Source organism: Sciurus vulgaris (assembly GCF_902686455.1).
Source record: "Sciurus vulgaris genome assembly, chromosome: 4".
NCBI classification, from domain to species: domain Eukaryota; kingdom Metazoa; phylum Chordata; class Mammalia; order Rodentia; family Sciuridae; genus Sciurus; species Sciurus vulgaris.
In genome coordinates, this window is record NC_136464.1 from 96,485,385 (window position 1) to 96,499,077 (window position 13,693).

A 13,693-nucleotide genomic window follows, 5' to 3' on the forward strand; every position below is an offset into this window, starting at 1 on the left:
AGCTACTTAAAGAAAATATCAACAAAGACTAAACTAATAACCATAGACTGGCCCAATCTCAAGAGAGGAAAGGTTATATTCATTAGACTTTAAATAGGTTTTGAATAATTGCTATTTTAAGTTGAGGCTAATTCCATATGTGATTAGAAGAAAAACAAAAAAGAAAATTTACAGTCTTAATAGGCAAAGCAGGTACTGTGTAAGTTTGATCATATATTTGTTATTGTTCTCTTGGTCTTTCAAGTAAATTTCCTCTTCAGTTAATTTTCTGTGTAAGCACCAATTATAAGGGAAAGTGTAATTTACTTGAACACTCAGTTCTTTAGTTTTTTCCCATGTAAAATGAATGGGTTAAGTTAAATGACCTTTTAGGTGGATTCTAGTGGAAAGAGAATTCATTTTGAAGTTAAACACAGGTTAAAATCCTTTTTCAAAGCTATTAAATAAAATATGATTTAAGAAAGTTGAGAACAAGTTTATTACAGACTCATTATCAGGATCAAGTAAGATAACAGAAAGCACTAAATAATGTAATTTCTTATTAAGATTCTTATGTGCTTGAAGTAGAAATCCCTACTCTGTGCATATGAATTTTCCATTGTTATTTACTAATAACTGTTTATCCTTGAAAGTACCATGAACATTATGCTACATAGTGGTTGCATCTGTCTGTGACCTACCTTGTGAGGTCAGGTTTGGCATTTTCCATTCATGATGTCACACTTTCACTCAAAAAGTTGAGAATTTTATAGAATTTCACATTTCAGATTTTCAAAGTAGGTATGTTCAATCAATACTGCATCATAAGACTTGGGAATGCATGTAAAATGTTAAGAAAACCACTTGATGCTCTGGAAGTGCTAGTTGTGGATGTTATGATTGTCATCACTATTATTCCCCTAAAGTAAATAAAAATCAAAGAAACCTTACAGCTCTTTCATTATTGCAGAAATGGTCAAATCAGTGCAATGGCCATCTGTGTCCACTCACTTCTTCTTGAAGATGGCTTGCATGATTATACCAGCCAGTCATTTTAACACTTTGTCACATTGCACTCACTGCAGCACATTTTACCTCCATAGTAATGGTTCAGTTTCAACAGTGTATGATCATTAAAAATATGGTTCTAGAAAAGTGAATCATTTACATATGGCATTTAAATTTCCATTTCATAAATTTGAATCATGCTTGGGCTTGTTAGTCAGATAATTTTCAACTAAGAGATACATGAGGCCCTTTAAATCTGGTCATATATGTTGACATATATTTAATCTTAAAACAGAACCTTCTTCTTTCAATCAAGTATTAACCATGCCCTAACTGGGTAAGTAGGTTGCATAGCTATTTCCTTCACTGGAAATCTCAATATCATATTATATTGTGAAAAAACTCAATCTTATTGGTAGACATAGTTATTTTGATAAAACATTTCATGTTAATATAAAGTAATTATGAAGCACACATATAAAGTCTGCTTACTACATATTATACAACTAGCATGTATTTATACATATATACCTTTATAGTGCTCATTTAATAACTGGAAGCTGCATTAGTACAGCACAGCTGGATGGGATCTGAACTGCCCATGCATGGACCTGCATATGCTAGACTGCTTATGCAGATATGCTAGAATATAAATCAACACATCTAGAGTACCCATTCAGAAGCCATTTCTAATAGTCTGTCAAAAATCACAGTTGATAGTTTTTCAGACTACATTTCTGAATATCTTCAGTATTGACCTAGACACAATAAGATATCATCTGCTAATTGCCATGTGTACCACAAATATATAATTAGCTAAATAATTCAGCAGTCAAATGTAATCCAGTAGAGAGCTTCATCTCTTTGAAGCATTGGAGTACAATTATAAGTACTTATAATTCCTTTTATTTCCAAATTGATAGTATTAATTAAATATGACCCCTCATTTGAATATCAATTATTTTGCCATCTAATAACTCTTTAATTTACTTTCCTTCAATTTTTTTTATCTTATCTTCCCACTAGAGTACAGAGTTAAAAGGGCAATTTTAAAAATAGTTTGCATACATTAAGTATTATTCCCTCAGAAATTTTAAAATTAGATTTCTTTAATGTGTTATTGAGTCTGTTAATAGGTTTATTTTTACTATTGTGATGGGCTGACAGATCTGGCTCCATGAGAATATTATAGGCCAGACTCCAAGGGAAATGACTAAACAGACTCCATTTTGCTCTGAGACTCCATGTTATGTAGGAAATAAGTTTTTCCCATGGGAACACCCCGCCTCTGTGCCCATCATTAGTTACTTAGTGTGACATGTTTAATAATATACAATGGCAACTCCTATGTAACCAATGTACCATGTAAATGGTAATTATATGGATGTTAGCAACTATTCTTTAGTTTGTACCTAGGAAAGGGTCAGTTTGACCCACTTCCACCTCTGTCGATGATCTCATGATGTTAGTTTGTAATTTTGAATCATAGACACAGACACTTATGATTGATGTGATTTTTGGTATAAGAACCCCTACAACCCTGTGGTTGGGGCTGTTCTCCCAATAGCCATTTTTAGGGCGGCATTTTGTGAAACAGTCAGCTGGCCAGCTTAATAAAGACTCTCAAATTCGGACTTCTCAGTGGTGATCCGTCTATTCTTAAGTTGCGCCCCATAACATTTGGAGGACCCAGCGAGATCCTTGCTGCCTGGTGAGCAATCGCTGCTCACCACTGACCTGGAAACTCCTGCGGAGGGGAGAGGCCACAAAGTTGCTCCTAGGGGAAGGCCTCTGAGAGACGTTCCTCAGTCCCAGGCGTCATGGTCTGTGAAGCCCCGCCCCAGGACTGAACTAAATTTTCTGAGAGAGCCACCTGTTTCTGCACCCCTGGGGGACTGGTAAGTCTGTTTCTGGTGGATCTGCATCTGGGGACTCTGAGGAAGGCTGGACGCAGCATTACTTCCCGAGTCCGGGGCTGGCAAGATGTTGCTCAGTTACTCTGGTCTGGAATCTGGAGTGGCCACTTGTCTGCATCTTTGGTGTTTTATCTGTTCTGTGTTTGTTTCTCCTTTTCTGTTTTTTTTTTTTTTTTGTTTTTGTTTTTTTGTTTTTGTTATTGCCTTTAAGTGTAAGCATGGGTCAGTCTCCCTTATGTCAGTCATGTACTCCCCTCCAGTGCATGTTAACTAATTTCCAGGAATTCCAGAAGAGAGCCAGTGACTACGGAACCAGCTGTGTTGTCTTTTCTCTCTCTAAATTCCGTGAGAGAGAATGACCAAATTTTGAGGTCAGATGGCCCCCTCAGGGCACCACCAAATTGTCTTTGGGCAGCCTAAACAATCTGATCAAATGTTTTATAGTCAAATTGGGACAAAAATGGTTAAAAAGGTTTTTAACCATGTTACATTAAAATGTGAACTGCTGTCAATAGGAACTTCCAACTCTTGGAGTTGGTCCACCAAAATGCCAGGCTAAAATTTTAATGGCTGCTATCCAAGAGACCAGGAAAACCAGTTTAGAACAAGACCCCAACCTGAGGGGCTCTCCCAAACAGACCAATGGAAGCAGCTCCCTTGCTGTCTCTTTGAGAAACTCCTTAAGGAAGGGATAGGGCATAACCTTGTCTATATTCTCTTAATTCTTTTTCATCTCAGGATGGAGGCCAAAAAGACTTAAAATTCTATTGTTTTTGAGTTCATAATTTTGATCTGGTGCACCTAGGTTAATTTTTAATCAGACCAATTTTATCCAAATATAAAGATTTTCTTAATGCTCTGTTTCATTCAGAGGCCAGTTTACAAGGGTTAACTCTCAGTCTAATGTGTTTTAAGAAATAAGCTATAAGGTCTTTGTCCATCTGTTTATTTTATGTATATGTACACCGGTGTATTGTCATGTCTACATATATTTGATACCAAAATTGACGTATGAGCTCATAAATTAAAATTTTAAAAAATGAATCCAAATGCTTTTGATTTACATGATTTAAAAGGTTTTTAAATTGGGTAAACAAAAATATGGCTTTCAAGTTACTAACACAGTTTTGTTTCCAGGTGGTAAAAAATACATAAAATGTTAATTTTATAAAATGTCTAATAGCCATTGTTTCTAGGTTTTTTCTTCAACAGGAAATAAATGACTGACGTGGCTCAATACAATTCTCTGTTAACTTGGCTTTTAAAAAATAACTAAATTAGATTTAACATATATGGGATTGATTGTAGATGTGTTTGTTAGAGACTTAAAACATTTTTGGTGTTTTCATAAATTGGTAAATAAAAAAAGGATTTAAATTTACTTTATGTCATCACTAAAAACATGATTTCTAAAAGTCTTAACAGGTATTATTCTGTATAAAGGGTCCAAAAGTTCCAACTGTATTTAAATAGAGTTCTGTAAGAAACAAAGTATTTCATCAGATTAAAATGGAGTAATTCATCTGAATTCAGAAATTTATAAAGGGTGTTTCAGAATATAAATTTTTAAAAGGGGATCAACAAATAAAAACATTATAAGGTTTTAGATATAAAAATATATTTAATAAAAATATTTCTAGATAAAAAAGCCTTTATGTGATAAAATAAGGCTGTAATACATCTAAGTAAACAACAACAGTGTCTAAGTGATTAAAAAATGTTAATTAAGAATAAATTTTAAAAGGCTTACATGTATATGTAAGTAACACAAGAGTTAAAACTATTCAAGGTTATTTCCTAAGGTCAAATATTAATGTACTGATATAAACCAAATTTCAGTCTATATGCTAACATGACCAATAATTCTGAAAGCATTAATTTACTCTTAACATTGTATCTATTATGTTTTATTCTCTAGAGCAACTAGTTTTAAAAATTAGAGGGTTGTACAACTCTGGTTAAACAGCAACTGTTAGAGTGTTGTACTATATTACAAAGTCTAAATTTTCTTTAAAAGTTAAACATGGTTAATAGAAAAACATCAATGTAATTAGATTATATTATTCTTATTCATATATTAAGTGTGTTCACATCTTCCAGGTATGCAAGTCTTTAAAAGGTTTAAAAGAACATTTTATCAAGCTGGTGTTCTCCACCTAAAGTTGTAATGGTAATTCTAAACTGATCAGAATAAGAAATTTTATTGGGGATTTATTTATATCATTTAGTGTTCTGTAACTGGACCTGAACCTTCTACACTGAGATAAAAATGTAAATGTATTTCTAAAAGATAATGGGAGCCTGATCTGTTTAAAACTTAATATCATGAAACAGGAAAACATTTTGCCACTTTACTACACAAAAGAAAAGTTAAAATCTCTCTCAGCTTTCTTTGGTTCATGTTTTAGATGTAATATCATATTGTGTTAACTAACATTTAAAAAGACTTGGGAAAAATATATGTAAACTTTATAAAGTAATATTTAAAAGATAAATGTCAGCTTCAGAACTAGGACTGCTTTACCTAAGATTTATAAAAATCCCTGCCTTACCTGAGATAAGGCTCTGCTTCCTACCTTACTACATGTTACAATGGCTCCAAAATAAGTCAGACTTCAGTTCACTTAAAGTTATATTCAAAAGATTGTTTTTTTGTTTTAAAATTACTGTAATCTCAAACAGGAGATAATATATAGCTCAGTCGAAATTTAAAATAGCTATTACACAACTAGATATGTTTTTACAGTTGTTAATTCCATTTTGTATTTTCCTTGCAAACTCTGTAACTGTTGACTGACTAATGTTTTACAGAGGTACTGCTTCAAGAACAATCTAAGTCAATTTGTGATAATAAGCTGTCACCTATAGGACAGATAACATAGACCCCAGTTTAATAAAAGTGGGTAAATGACTATAAAGTCATAAACATTAAAGTTAAAGCCCTGTACTCTTACTGTATGACTGGTGAAACTGACTTGCTGGATGTTTAAGATCAAGACTTCTTTTCAGTGGCTTATTATTTCATTTGTACAGAATCAGTCTTAAAGAATCTATAAAGAAATGATTCAGTTGTATTCCTTATATATGCCTTATAAAGTTTCTACTCATAATATTTGAATTTGAATGAAGAGGGAAATAAAGACAGGGCTTTTTTATACTAAATCATTCAGACTCTGAAATATCCATATCTGGGGAAGAAAAATTTCAGAAGTAGAAAAGAGTGGAGTGCTTTACATTTAGCATTTTGTGGATGTGATGTGGAATGGAGTATGTGTAAGACTGCAACATTCACAGGTGCCTCCTGCTTTTCCAGATGTTGCTGAACACAGAAGTTGGGACTGCCATTGTCCATCATGCTTTTAGTAATGCTGGAAAGAGTTTCTTAAACTGGAATATATATATAATATTATATATATTAATTAATTAATAATTAATATCAATAATATATTAATTATATATAATAATATATTATTAATAATATATATTAATTATATATAATATATATAATATATAATAATATTATATATAATGTATAATGTATATTTCATATATATCATTTTTATATTAAATATCATATAGAAAATGTAAGTGCAAAAGGACAGGAAACAGACCTCAACAGTTTCAGAGAAGCTTTTATTCCTTTGCAGACTTGTATAAAGTTGGGGCCCATTTTCCAGATGGGGAAAATGGCCACCAGCTACAGAGGGGATTTTGTTTATAGGGTACAATGATGTAATCATTGGGAGCTATGTACATGCAGCTTTCACAGTCAGGGGCTATTTGAACAGGTTAAAATTTTAATTTAGGAGGGTGGTTGTAAAAAGGTTGAAACTCATTGTTTTCCGGGGAGGCAAGAGTCCAGATCCCAGGGATGGATACTCAAATCTTGCCCCTGGGTATTTTCTGTGCTTCCATTTAAAACTGATTAGCCATGGGGGAAGGTTATGGTTTAGGACCCAGCATTCAATATCTGCCCCTTTCCTCCAGGACTCATTCTTTCTTGGCTAGTTTCCCCTCCTCCTTCTGAGCTACACCACTCTCCATTTTTTCTTGGAGAGCTGTCTTTTAGGAACATTATTTTCCATAACCCTTCAGAAAAATATTTATAAATATTTATAAATTCAATGTATCTATATTAAATAGCAAAAATTTCTCTTGGGAATGATTAAAACAATATTAGAACCACATACAGTTAATTAAATGACTAACAGAATAATACATACACACACAGCCATCTTTCAGAATCCACTTGGGATTGGTTCCAGAAATTGTTGGGGATCCCAAATCCATGGATGCTCAAATCCCTGATAATCCATGGCATATTGTTTGCATGTTACTAACACACATCTTCCTGAGTACATTAATTGTAGATTAATTTTCATACCTAACACAATGTAACTGCCATGTAAACAGTGATTATACTGTATTTTCCATAATTGGGGACAGGAAGTTAGTGTAGAAATAGAGGACTGGGTCAAATCAAGGAAGTGGAGGCCGCGGAAGCCATCTGCACCTGGAAGTTGGAGACTCCCCCTGGGAGAATGGAATGTCAAGGATCTCTGGAGTCCATTGATTACCAAATGTACCTGCCTTTGTCAGGGGCTATAGGCAAGGAACTGCTATTAATGCACCCTGAGCCCTTACCTGCCTGAACCACTTTGGCCCTCCTCCTGCCATCTGCTTGCCTTCTTTACTATGCCACTGGTAACTCCTGGGCCTAGTCACATAGGCAGAAAGGAGAGATAAGGGAGGGGAGAACAGAACAAAAGAGAGCTTAACCTATAAAGATGTAGGGCATGCTCACTTCTTGGAAACCTTGAACATCATCATGATCCATTCTCCCTCCAGGGAGAAGTCTGTATTATTACCTTTAAATAAAACCAGCTTAATATGCTTGCCTTGGTGTGCTTCTCTAATGTTCACACTTCAACATTTGAAGAAGCAGAACTTGTCACCAGTAAATGGCAGTATCAGATTTGGAGGTCCCACGTAGTTCTACACCAAGGTAAGCTTCTCTCCATGCACCCTACATCTGTTTGAGGTTCATCTATCTATCTCTTTATGTCTTGAGGACAAAAATGAGCACCCATCAGCTACTTAAATGCAATTAGTGCAGCTACCATCCTTCAAGATTTGGGCGAGAGGTTTCCGGGCCCAGGCAGTTTCCAATCACCTGCTCTATGCACAGCAGGCATGTTGGACTCTGCCAAAGTCATTTCCTACTTTTCTGTCCAGGCCCAAAGTACAATTGTCATCAATACACAGTGTCCCTAGTTCTGATCTACCTCAGATGCATGGAGGTGGAAAAAGGGTTGGAACAACTGCAGGGTTCTCTGTGTAATGGAATTTCCACAAAACCACGCCGGACACAGGAAATCACATAAGGGAATTTATTAAGCAAACAGTGTCTTCTTGCAGGGTAAGAGAGAAAATGAGAGGAAAAGAGAAAGGAAAAGAAAGGGTGCACACTAGAGAGAGTGGAAAGCCAGAAGGATAGAGAAAAGTGTGTAGGACACACAGAAGAATGGGAAAAGATGGCAGGGAAGCTACAGTAAAACAGTTGAATTCCACCGGGCTAACAGGGGACCAATATCGGAGAAGGATACTTGCAAGCTGACTGATGAGCCAATAGCTAGCCAGGATATTCACAGATTGACAAGTGGTTGGGAGGCAGGGAAAATTACTGCACCTGATGGGTGGGGGAGCAGCTTTATACATTACATTCCCCCATTTTTGTTTTTAATAAGAAAATCTTTTGCTCTCCAGTTCTTTCTGAAGCCTTCTCTCTCCTTCCTCCTAAGTGACTGGGGCTGGTTTTGCAGGTGAGATGTAAAACGTCCATTCTCCTTCCAGACTTCCAAAGGCAGATGGTTTTCATGGACTTCGTTTCTTCAATTTGACGGATGCTCTATTTCTACACTAACTGCCTGTCTCCAATTCTAACTTCATTCACCCCTCTAATTCTAGGAACTCCTTTACTGTAGGGAAAGGGGGTTGATGACCGCTCTGGCTTCTTCGAGCTGAAAGGGGGCAGCATGGGGCAAGCAGTTTGGAGTTCCCTTTTTAGAAATTGGGTCAATTGAGGGGTCCAAGGTAGAAATCCGGTTGGGGAAGAGCAGGTTGTAAAGGCATCTGGGGATGGGTGCTACTATGAGAGAAGAACAAAAAGACATGAGTACTGAAATGAGATTGATACAATATAAATGTTGCAGAATCTGGAACATGCCAATGCATATTATAAAGATGACAGAAGTCAATAATTCCTCACCAGGGGGTGGAAGAACTGAGAAGTTGTTCCCATAACAAGGCCTAGCAAAGGCTGGAGAGGACAGGGCCTTTATTTGGGAGTTTCAACATTGTCTAGGTTATCAAGAATGTAAACACAACATTTAGTAGAGATACTAGCAAACATAGATTAAGCCTACCTGTGTCTCTAGGCCTTAAACTGATTAAAAACTTCTGACTCTGGCAGTTTCTCTTGATAGTTATTAGGCACATTTGCCAATGAATCTCTCTTTTGTAGCTTTTAGTCTTTATTCTAGTGGGCTAACACAAGCGTACATCTTAAGTTACATTTAAGTATTATTTCTTTTAAATACCCAAGAATGGATATATTTTGGTTTTAACTGTTTTGCTAGCTGTTTAAGATCAAGCTGGTCAAAGTGACCTATTTCTGTTTGTTAAAGAGTCAGCTGAGTTCCCACAGGGGTCACTCATAGAGAACTTAAGAGCAGCTTCTTAGCTCCATTAGTGCCATTGATTAGGTATGGTCTTCTCAATTAGGTGGCTCCCCTTGGAAGCATTAGGGGTGTCTCCCTTTTTCCATGACCCTCCTCTACAGCACATGCACTGAGTGACTTTTCCTCTAGTGGCCTCATCACTCTCCTTGGTCAGGAGGTTGTGTGACCCAGAGTTGCAAAGCTCCTTGGAGAAGTCCTCTTGTTCCCTGGGTTCAGGCTGACTTTGAGGGCAAGACCCAAATATGGACTTTTCTTGACCTCTGTGTTTAATCTCAATCTCTAAGTTTGATCTTAACCATCAAGAAAGTCAGTCTCACCAGTCATAAAGCAAGAGTACTGGGCTTTAACTTCAATGTCTATAACTTTACAGTTATTTACCCCCTTTTATATAATTGGGGTTTACATCATCTGTCCTATAGCAGATAGCTTACTATTCCAAGTTAATTTATGGTGTTCACTCTTGAAGCAGTACTTCTGCAAAAGATTGATCAGGCAACAATTAGAGTTTACAAGGAAAATACAAAATGGAACCATCAACAGTAAAACATTCAGTTTGTGCAATAGCTATCTTGAATTTTGGCTGAGTTCCCATTTGAGATCACAGTAATCTTTACAACAAACATCAGACTTTTGGACACTACTTTAAATGAGTTAAAGTCTGGCTTACTTTGGAGCCATTCTGACATGCAGCAAAGTTGTGAGGCAGAGCCTTATCTCAGGTAAGGCGGGGTTTTTCCTAAAGCTAATTTTTCCTCTTTTGCTATGACCAGCATGACCAAATTCTCAAGTTCATTGAGAGACAAAGGAATATTAGAAAATAAAGGTTTATAAACACAGATTTTGAAGATTAAGCTGAGATCAGATGGAACTCTGTTCTCTGATGGAAATGCAGATCTAAAGAGTTATGTCAGCAACGTTTATATATGTATGTAAGCATTAAAGAAAAGCTGAGAGAGCTTTCAACTGTCCTCTCAATAACTTTTAGAAATACATTTAACAAATTTTACATATACCCTATTGATGACAGGTCCTATAATAGAACATTAAATGATAGGTTTACCATTACAGACAAGTTTAATTTGGAAAATAGCAGCTTGATAAATTTTCTGCTTTAAAGGCTTGTATATACCTGGAAAATATGAACACATTTAATACACAAAGAATAATGTTTTTAAGCATGTTACTCCATGGAATAACTTTCTAAATTAATTAGATGTCTCTAACAAACACATTTGAGTAATCCCATACATGTCAACTCTAATTCATTCATCTTATTGTGGAAAAACCAAGATATTAGACAAGTGTACCAACAGTATTTGCCCTCTTTTTCCTGTTGAAGAAAAGTCCTAGAAAAATTGATGTTAGACATTTTATAAACATCAATATTTTGTTAGTGTGACCACCTAGAGACTTGTGAGTTAATTTTAAAGACATTTTACTTCTATTAGTTTGCCCAATTTAAATTGAACCTCTTTAAATCACATGAATTAAAAAATTTGGATCCATTTTTAAAAATTTTAATTTTTATGCACGCTTATATTTAACACAAAAGTAAAGGCCTTGTAGTATTTATCTCCATTGCAATGTAACAGATGTTCAAAAATAACTCTAGAGTTGGATAAAAAGAACTGATCAAAATTATTAACCTAGGTATGTAGGATCAAAATTGTGAACTCAAAAATACAGCATTTAAGAAAAACAAACATCCTAGAAGAAAAATGATAATGGTCATTAATTATAGCATGAGAAAATGAGAAAGAGAGAAAAGGTGAAAGGAAGAAAAGTATTCTGAGTTGTAACCCAGGAGAAATTTAAAATGGAGACTTTTTTTTCCTTGGGTTTGAAAATGGTCTCCCACTGCACCTTCCTCCAGTAGGTAAGGGAAGTTTTCAAGCTGGATCCATAACTTCGGGATAAGAATTGGCTGTAAGGGCTGGGTCGGTCTGGCTGGGGCACGAAGTGTGGCTGGGCATGCATCATGACTGGACCAGGCATTGCCGCCCCCTCCACACCCAGGGCACCTCCCAACCGGGCCGCCCCCATGGCCTGCTCTCCCAGCCCCCCACCTTCTTCCCGCCCTTCCCTCCATTTACATTTCAATATAAGCCTTGACTGAGATCTGAATCCGAAAGGGGCTAAAATGTTCTAGCAGAAACTTGATGCTTAGGTCCTTTTAATTTAGGTTTGGACACAGAAAATTGTCAAACAATTATCTCCCACTACTTGTGGGGAATGGGGCTGCTTATATTATATGGGGATGCAGGGGAACACAGAGAAGCAGGGTCTGGAGGCACTTGAGTCTGCAGGAAGAGCCAAGAAACAAGAAAGAAGAGACTTGAAGATAAGGAATCCCTTTCCATCTGCCCCCTCGCTCACGGAAGCTGTGTGCCATTACACAGAAGGATTTTGATGGCTTTAAGTACCAGGGGTTGGGCTAAGGGTTCCCAGAGTGGAATCTGCCAAATTGGAGGACTCAGATTCCATGGTGGGGACTGATACAGCTGAGTCTGTGGTCAGGGCGCTTCAAGGCCAGAGTACTGGGCTGGAGATAAGGGGCACCACATTGATCATGTCGTCACACAAACATCAATGTGGGGCCAGGCAACTCTTTCGAGAAGAGTTAAGGACCTGATATCAGTGTTTTCAAGTGCGAATGCGAGTATGAGATGAGCCTCAACCGTGAGAGAGATCTCCACCATAAAATCAGGAATCCATCTGGCAGATAAGACCAACTATAGGGGCCTGCCATAAGTATAAATCGGCCTAGCGGAACCGGCCTACTCACCAACCTGAAGTCCGGTGATAAATGCAGAGCAGAGCAACTGGGCAGAATGGAAGGTGGAGATGTGTCTGGGGGCACTGGGACATCAGATGGGGTTCCACTCTCTTAAGAGACAGTGGAAGATCCCATCCGAGTCACAGCACCACTGTAAGGGAATTTCCACAAAACCACACCGGACATGGGAAATCACATAAGGGAATTTATAAGCAAACAATTGTCTCCCTTCAGGGTAAGAGAGAAAATGAGAGGAAAAGAGAAAGGAAAAGAAAGGGTGTGCACTAGAGAGAGTGGAAAGCCAGAAGGATAGAGAAAAGTGTGTAGGACACACAGAAGAATGGGAAAAGATGGCGGGGAAGCTACAGTAAAACAGTTGAATTCCACCGGGCTAACAGGGGACCAATATCGGAGAAGGATACTTGCAAGCTGACTGATGAGCCAATAGCTAGCCAGGATGTTCACAGATTGACAAGTGGTTGGGAGGCGGGGAAAATTACTGCACCTGATGGGTGGGGAGCAGCTTTATACATTACTCTCTGGACCAAACTACTCTCAGGAGAATCCCAAAAGTTTCTTCTCTGGACTCCCCCTCCTGACTGCCCTAAGGAGTATCTAGGGTGATCCATTGATGAATGGCACTGAGGGAAAGTGCCAATTACCTTGTCCTTTTGTATGGGCCATAAAACACTGTCCTATATCTATGCCCTCCTGGATGCTCCCCTTCCCTCACCAATCAAACATTAAGAATTCAGATTGTAAGATTAAAAGAAAGACCTAGGATGATTAGTAAGAAAATCCCCAGGTAACCATTGTTCACATACTTAGCATTTACTAGTCTAATATCCAGATTCTCCCCATTGCTCTTCTTGTGCTTAAATGTGCTCACTGTGTTTTCCTTAAGCTGCAATAAGGAGACATCTAAAATCAATCCCTTCCATGAGACCCTGCAAGAAAAGGGCATTATATGCCTAATGACCAATAGATGTCCACTCACACTCCAGAGATTCCTTTAAGTCTACAGGGAAAAAAATAGGCAAAATCACGATTTTTACTTTTGTCACCTTTTTTCATAATTAGGAGTTTATAGTGGCAGAGAGAAAAGCAGTAATGCCCTTAAGTCTGAATCCTCCAAGGGTCTCTGGCACAGGGCAAACTGGGACCCTAGCACTTTGCCAAAGAAGGCCAGAAAAAACTTTGGCAAAGCCACATAATGAGACCTCCCTCCCCCCTCCCCCCCTCTTCCCCTCCCCCCTCCCTTCTCTCCTCTCCCC